General features: G+C 34.9%; 1 long non-coding RNA gene across 1 annotated transcript; it reads left to right on the forward strand.

Annotated features, from left to right (window-relative positions):
- The first annotated feature begins 309 nt into the window (after nucleotides 1–309).
- Nucleotides 310–8068, forward strand: LOC111094592. Its single transcript, XR_005385525.1, has 3 exons — nucleotides 310–433; nucleotides 7277–7414; nucleotides 8018–8068. It is a non-coding gene; the product is annotated as an uncharacterized LOC111094592 (long non-coding RNA).
- Nucleotides 8069–9013: the final 945 nt, after the last annotated feature.

Raw genomic sequence — 9013 nt, forward strand, 5'->3', positions numbered from 1 at the left:
AGGCACCCCTACAGGACAGTAATTCTAGTGATGACAAAGTGAAAAAATCAATAAATTCTCTCCCCCCAAATGCAATTATAAAACCAAACAAAATTTGCCCCAAACTACCATTTTGGGGTTCTGGAAATTGACCAATAGCAAACAATGAACTTAGAAGCATGTATTCATGAAAAAGGCTGAACTTAAGGTAAGATTAGTGAGAATATAAGGAAATTCTTGCCTGGGGCTGCTCCCAGCTCCATTGGTGCTGTCATGGTAGCAGGACAATATTGTCTGTGAAGTCAGCTGCTTTGCCAATGAGTGCGGAGAGTAACTTTTTCTAGAGCAGAAGGAGGGGAGTCCACATCCCATAGTATTGTCAGTAAAGGTGTGAAACTGAATTGAAAACAAAGCACTGCAGATTTGTTAGACTGAAGTTGAACTCTGATCTGGGGTAAGCAAAAGACTGGTGGATGAGCCATAAACTTGACAGTAAATCTTGCAATGAGAGAACCATAGTGTGGCTTAATATGCTATCCATACATCTCTGGCTAAATAAGAGTCTGTATACTTGTGCAGAGAAGATCTGAGAGGTCTTAATCCCTCCATAACTCTCTGGCTGACTGTGAGCTTGTGTCTACATGCAGGCAGCTCCACAAGGGCCTGGCAGAAAGTAAAAGCTAGAGAAGACTTAAAAACTTCTTAAGCTTTGCATTTACTTCCCAACCCACACATAAATGTATCAGCAAAAGGGGAAGACTTTCCAGAGAGTTGTACTTGAATACAACCTCTGATGAATGATTTTCTGGTCATTATATTATGGAAACACAGGCCAACCTTTAGGATGTCAGGCTTAAGAGCAAATATTTTTAAAAAGAAATTAGTAGAGAAATAAGCTGCCACACACTATATAGAGAAAGGTTCCACAGAGGAGACAAGTATAGGCAAGTTATAAAAAAGCTAATCAAAATTGGGGTACCTGGGTAGCACAGTTAGTTAAGTGTTCAACTCTTGGTTTTGGCTCAAGTCATGATCCCAGCATCATGAGATCAAGTCCTGATTCAGGCTTTGTGCTCAGCACAGGGTCTGCTGGAGATTGTCTTTCTTTCTCTCTCTCCCTCTGCCCCACCCCTCTCTCTCTAAAATAAATAAATCTTAAAAAAAAAAAAAAACTAACCAAAACTAAACAGAAAACAGCAACAACAGAAATCTTCCTGGAAAAATATCAGAATCAAAAAGTGCTACAGTATATTATCTAAAATGTCCAAACTTTAACAAAATTTATGCAGAATATTATGACAGTGATTCATCTCATTAAAGAAATCTCAGTAAAGAAATAGAATCTAAAAAAAGAATGAAATGGAAATTATACCACTGAAAATTACAATGACTGAAAAGAAATCCTCACCAACTTGAGATGATAGAATAAACAGTAAACTTGAAAGCAAAGCCAGAGAAATTATATCATCTAAAGAACAGAGAAAAAAAGATTGAAGAAAATTGAACAGAGCAAGAGAGACAAATTGGAGCAATATCAAGCATACCAAAATACATATAGTAGAAGTCTAAGAAGTAGTGGAAAGAGAGACAAAAAAGGAAGGAGATGACATATCTAAATAAATAAATAAACAAACAAATAAACAAATAAAAGGGCTAAGATCTTCCCAAATTTGATGAAAATATTAAATAATAGCCAATAATGATTCAAATACAAATAGAAAATTAGAGCAGAAAGGGAAGACTAATGCTCCAGGTAAAGGGAAACATTTTGATTAACACTCAACTGCTTTTCAGAAGAAGCCCCAGAAGTAAGTGAAATGATATATACACAGTGCTGTAAGAAAAATCACTGCCAACCAAGAACTCTATATCCAGCAAAGATATCTCTCAAATAGTAAAGAAGAGAAATTCTCATCTTAATAAAGAATGAGAGAATTCACTGTTAGCAGACTTGTCTTACAAAGAATACTGAAGGAAGTTCTTCATGCTGAAAGAAAATTATACTGGGTGGTAATGTCAAGAAAAATAAATAAATGATAAAAGGATGATGAACAAATAAAGTTGTCATAATGTGTAGATGAACTGACCATGTATAGAGAAAAACTTCAAAAATTCAACATACAAATACCAGAATTATTAAATAAACTTAGGCAGGTAATTAGATTAAACGTCTATAATCAAAAATCAATTGCATATCATGGTGTAGCAAGTATTTAGAAAAATGAAATTTTAAAAATATGTAATTTACAATGATACCACAAAAACAAAACACCTACTAATAAATCTAATGAAAATGTGCAGTATCTCAGAGAAAACCACAGAACACTTCTGAGAGAAATTAAGTAAGATCTAAATACATGGAGAAATATACCATGATCATGGTTTGAAAGATTCAATATTATAAAAATGCTGGTTCTCCCCCAAGTTAGTGTATGGAAAATGCAACTAAAATTTGAAAAATGCGGATTTTTTTGTGTAAATGAAAGATAGATTCTAAAACTTCTAAAAAAAATACGAAGGATCAATATCAGCCATAATAATCTCAAAAAACAAAAACAAAATTGGAGAACTTACACAACCTTTAGGTTTATAAAATCTACAATAATTGGGACACTGTGGTATTGGTATAAGAACAGGAAAAATGACAGATAGAATAAAGCCGAATATAAAAACACATTTACATATGGAAGGACTGGCAACATTCAGTGCAGCAGAGAAAGGACAGTCAGATGGATGTCCGTACAGAAAAAATCTTGACCCTTCACCTTGTAAAAAATATGAAAATCAACTCCGGACGAATTCCTTAAATGTAAAAAGCAAACCCACAAAGCTTCTAGAATTTAATACAGAAAAACTTTTGCAGGGGAAAAAAAAAAAAAAGAAAAACTTTTGCAGGACCTGTGGATAGGCAAAAATTTCTCAAGCAGGAGACAAAAGCAATAGCTGAAAAGGAAAAACATTGAAAAATTAGGCTTTTTGATTTTAAGAACTGATATTCATCAAGATACCACTAAACAAATGAATGAAAAAACAAACAATGGAAGAACTTAAATCCAGAATACAAATCAATCCTTACACATCAAGATAAATATAGACATTCCAATAACAAAAGATTTAAACTAGGCATTTCTTAGTATATCCAATGGCCAATAAAAGCGTAAAAAAGATATTTAACATTATTAATCATCAGAGAAATGCAAATTAAATGCCAATGAGATACTTCTTTATATATTCCAGAGTGAGTAATTTTAAAAACAAACAAAAAAACAGTACCAGGTATTAAGAAGAATGTGAGCAACAAGCTCTCAAACATACTGGTGAGAATTTAAATTAGTGTGATCACTTAGCAAAACTGTTAAGCATCATCCCCTATAACTAAACACATGTATCCCTAAGGGAAGATTCCACTTTTAGCTGTATACCTACCAGAAATGAGTTCAAAGCAGTACTATCCATAATCGCTCCAAACAAGAAACTACCCAAATGTCTACCAATAAAAGTACAAAGAGGGATGCCTGGGTGGCTCAGTGGTTGAGCGTCTGCATTTGGCTCAGGGTGTGATCCTTGGTCTGGGGATTGAGTTCCATGTCGGGCTCCCTGTATGGAGCCTGTTTCTCCCTCTGCCTGTGTCTCTGCCTCTCTCTCTCTGTGTCTATCATGAATAAATAAATAAAATAAATAAAAGTACAAATAAATTAATTACATTATACTTATAGAGTAGAATATATACTAGCAAAAATGAAAGATTGCTATACGTAAAACAAGGCAAATCTCATAAACATAAAATTAAGCAGAAGAAACAAGATGAAAAAATATATATTGTATGATTATATGAAGTGCATACAAGGCAAAATAGGATAAAAGAGGTTTATGATGGTGGTTTACTTTGAAGAGCATAATGATTGGGAGAAGTTTGAGGGGGGCTTCTGTGGTGCTAGTTATTCCATTTTTTAATTTAAGTAGTGATCAGACAAGTGAATTTACTTTCCAAAACATTCATTAAACTGTCACATAAGGAAAGTTCGTTTTTCTGTAGGACTTTATATTTTAATTAACTTTTTGAGCTTTTGTTATGAAATTATTTAAAAGTTCATTACAAATACATTAAACAAAGGGAATGGGACTTAAGAAAGAGAAAATATCTAAGAGAAATTTTTGAACTTTTAGCTCAATGTAATTTTTTTAAGATTTAATGTATTTATTCATGAGACACACACACACAGACAGACAGACAGAGAGAGAGAGAGAGAGAGATTGAGGCACAGACACAGGCAGAGGGAGAAGCAGGCTTCATTCCATGCAGGGAGCCTGAGGTGGGACTCGATCCCGAACCCCAGTCTCCAGGACCACACCCTGGGCTGAAGGCAGCGTTAACCGCTCAGCTGCCCCCCTCCCGCCCTAGCTCAATGTAATTCTTATGTCATTGTTGAGAAAAATCAGCACTGCCAAGAAGCAGTCCCAAGTTAAAATTATCCAAGTTAAATTCATAGATTTGAAATCTAAAGCATTGTAGATATTTTTTCTTTATCTTTTGATTCAAAAAGGACATGTGGTAAACCATTGTCACAACCAAAGAAGGAATCTAGTTATGTTTTTGCTGTCTACAAACTTCATGAAGTCATCTGCTCCCTGAGACTTGAGAAGAATTTTAGTTAACTATTATCTATCTTTATTTCATATGATCTATGAGGTTCTATCTCTGCACCAGTTTCCTAAAGCAACTCAAATTTTTTATCTCATGAATATGGAGCTTTGAAGTCTCACTGGGTTAAAATCAAAGTATTGATAAGTCTGCATTCCCTTTAGAGAGACGGAGCGCAGGGGAATGAAGGAATGCAAGGAACAACACGTTTCCTTACCTTACAATTTCTAGCTTCTAGAAACCCATATCCCTTGGCTTGTGGTCCCCTTTCATCTTTGAATCCCATAATGCCATCACTCCTCATCCATGCCTCTCCTTCCAACTGTATGTTTTGTCCTCGGACTCTCCTGTCTCTCTTTCCCTTAGAAAAGGGCCTGCACTGATAATCCAGGATCTTCTCCCCATTTCACAATCTTTAATTGCATCTGCAATGTTCCTTTTGCCATGTAAGATCACATATTCACAAATTTCAGGGATTAGGAATTACATGGAAGCTTTTGGGAGCCATTATTCCATTTACCACAGTGTCTATAGGCACATAGACTACATTCAAAGAGCTTTGAAGACATTTCATCCGATTGTTGCTATTATTTGATCTCCTTTTTTTTCAAGTGTGCCTCAACATAAAGAAATAATTAATGCAAATTATCCAGTAACGTGGACTTAAAAAAAAATCACAACTGTTGACCTAAAGTCAACGTTGATAAAATCATTACATTTATTCAACCCTGCACTCATTTATTTTGCAATAAAATGCAAAGCACTCAACTTTGCATTTTATTTTGCATGGGGATGTGTATTATGAGTGTGTGTGTGTGTGTGTGTGTGAGAGAGAGAGAGAGAGAGAGAGAGAGAGATTCTCTACTTTAACTCAATGTAAAAAACAAAAATGTTCATTTAAAAATATAAATTAATTTTCTGATGGGAAAAAAACCTATTATTCTACATCTGTACTTTAAATTTTATTAACTTAATTATAAAATGTAACTATTTTCCATGTCACTAGAAATACTTAAATGAGATTAAAATCATGATCAAGTAGAAGCTTTGTACAGTTTTTACCTTTTGTTTTCAATTGCTGACAATTGAATTTCTGTTAAATTTTTTTCGTTAAAATTAGGAACTGAAACACAAAACACATACCTCATTCTTAAGAAATCTCATTCTCATGTTCCTATTCTTTGGACATCCTTCTTCAGTTCAAATTATGATTTGTGTCTCATAGATTAAATAAAACCTATTTCACATGTGTATTTTTGAATCCATTTATATGATATACTTTAATACATTCTATGTTCAAAAACAATCTTCAGTAAACATGAGGGAGATAATATACCCTTGTTCCCCAATCCTCCAACCTAAAATAGGCCATCTACACAGATTATTTTATCTCATAACATTTCCTTCATAGCACTCACTACAACTTGAAATTACTGTTTTCCCCCATGTTTATTTGTATCCATCTTCCCAATGCAAACTCTATGAGGACAGGAATGACTATATTCAATTTCTATAAACATGGCACACTTGGAATATACTAGTATCTCAAGAGGTTTGAAATGAATTAGTGGATAAACTAAATACATGTGTACATGTGCTTGTGTTGTGCTTTGAAGGTGGCCTACCCCTAACAGTGAATTTATAACTTCAGCAGAGAAAATGTTAAGGTTCTTTTCATGTTCTGTCATCAATTCTAATCATTTGGGTTTTTTGAGCTTATCAATCTTTCCTAGAGTCATTAGTGTCTGTGAACAAGTGATAATGTACTTGTATTTTCCCAATTTAGCAAACTACATAAGCATATATATTTTGAATGATTCCATTCTGATATCTCCAAATGTTCATGCATGGAGGCATAGAAATTAACCTAAAATAATATTATTTGGGAGGTATGTGTCCTTATACTCATTTTGTTGAGAAGTTTTATCATATATGGATATTGAATTTTATCAGATGCTTTTTCTGCATCTACTGAGATAATCATATGATTTTTATCCTTCACTTTGTTAGTGTGGTACATCACATTGCCGGATTTGTGAATGTTGAACCATCCTTGCATCCTGGGAATAAATCCCAATTAATCATGGTGTACGATCCTTTTACTGTATTGTTGAATTCAGTGTGCTAATATTTTTTTAAGAATTTTTTCATCTTTGTTTATCAAGGATATTGACGTGTCATTCTCTTTTCTTGTGATGTCCTCATCTGGAAGAGTTTGAGAAAAAATTGGTATTCATTCTTTAAATGTTAGAATTAAATTGAATTAGAATTAAATGATAGAATTCATCAGTGAAGCCATATGGTCCTGGACTTTTGTTTGTTGGGAGGTTTTTGATTACTGATTCAATCTCTTTATAGTAATCCACTGTTAACTTCAATCATTTTATACATATGTGTGTGTTTATATATTTATATGTTTATATGTGAGTATATATAATTTATGACATATATATGTATATATATATAATCTATGAGATTGAAATGTAAACAGGAAGTCAGGTCTTGAATTTCTGCTTTAACTTTTTGCATGATGTTTGTGCTTCTACTTTGGGTTTTAGGTATAAGGCCAAATCGCTTTAAATTTTTATTTATCCTAATATTTTCCTTAGAGAAATTTTTGATTTTTCATTTATGATTCTTGTATCTCCTCTTTAGAAGAAATCCCCAATTAATTGTAGTAATAAAACGAGAGTAACTTTTGCTGTTGTTGACTTGGAGGCTGCCTTCCACCAAGTGTGTGTCTATCATGCAACCACTGAATACAGTACCTATGCCCAACCCAGCCCACTTACGGTAGGTTTCTAAGTAACATTACTTCTGCTTTTCTAGCGGGAACTTGAGGAGTCCCATCCCTCATTGGGATTATTAAAGGAAAAGCTGAGAAACTGAGAGGATCATACTAGTTCTCTATCACAAGCAATCCATCTAGAATAGTGCTTTACAATACCTTCTTTAAGAACTTAGGGCCTCCTCCCTATTTTCTGGCATGTCCTTTCAAATCCTTTTGACAGCCATATTCATTAAAGAAGAAGACATATGTGCAGACTTATTCAATTTTCCCTTTTAGTATAATTTCATTAGATGTGTGGTCCCCATTTCATTTCACATGATACTCACCTTCTTGCTTCTTTAGATAATTGTCTGTTTCTATAACGATTTTGCTTTTATTTCTGTTGATGACTTTCAGACATAATGGGTTGATGTCTTCTTTAATGAGCACAATGATTATAAACCTTTATTAAAGCAGAGATTTGTATGTCTTCTACTGACAGTAGAGCTAATTGCTTTTACAATTATGATTTTATGAGAAATACATTTTTAAAAAAATTGTTGGTATCCTAAGTTGAAGTCTTTTTTTTTTAAATTTTTTTTTTAATTTTTATTTATTCATGATAGGCACACAGTGAGAGAGAGAGAGGCAGAGACACAGGCAGAGGGAGAAGCAGGCTCCATGCACCGGGAGCCTGACGTGGGATTCGATCCCGGATCTCCAGGATCGCGCCCTGGGCCAAAGGCAGGTGCCAAACCGCTGCGCCACCCAGGGATCCCGTAAGTTGAAGTCTTCCACAGAAAAAAAAGGAATCCTCTTCAAGGCTGCTGCTGAGTTACTCTTCTCTGTTTCAGCAGTATGTCTAGATTTCTCAGCACATCTCTTTAGGAGGTGGGGCCTGCCCATTGATGCAGACTCATCTCTCAACCTGCACTTTGCAGGCAATCTATACCTGCCTTAATGTACACCTCTGATGTTGTGGACAGAGGCTGAATTTTTCCACATCTATGCCTCTTCTCATGCTGCTTCTTTCACCTCCTTCTCTGGATGGGAGTCTCCTAAAGTATTAACTTCTTCCTGATATGGTGTTAAAAGTATAGCTCCCTGCCTCTGACCCTCAGAGCACCCTGTGTGTACCCATGAGGCTGCATTTATCATGTAATCTTGGCATGATCTTGCTACTTCTCACGTTATGACTTGAGACCCTGAGCTTCTGGGGCTGTGTTTTTAAATCCCTTGTCATCACAGAGCCTGCAGACAACCCTCCTTGTGTTTGTTGAATGAAGCAAGCAAGAAAGTAAAACATCAAGAACATGGCAAAACCAAGTGTATTTATTTGGTGTTTTAGTAGATCTGATTTCCTGCAACTTGTCTACTCTAGTGAGATGAATTGCAAGAGCCTGAACTTACAGGTTCCTGCTGTTCCTGTTTAGCCTTCTTAATGCATCATGGCTGATTGGACACACAGAAACTCTCAATTAGTCTTGTTTTGTCATGGTGCACACAGCTCTATCCAGAAATGATAACAAAACTCCACACAGCTGCCTGATATTGCAGAAGTAGAGGTATCATATCTGACCCCATAATTTTAACAATTTTAACATTGTTACCATTTGAAGGAC

The sequence above is a fragment of the Canis lupus genome, chromosome 38, assembly GCF_011100685.1.
Source record: "Canis lupus familiaris isolate Mischka breed German Shepherd chromosome 38, alternate assembly UU_Cfam_GSD_1.0, whole genome shotgun sequence".
NCBI lineage: Eukaryota > Metazoa > Chordata > Mammalia > Carnivora > Canidae > Canis > Canis lupus.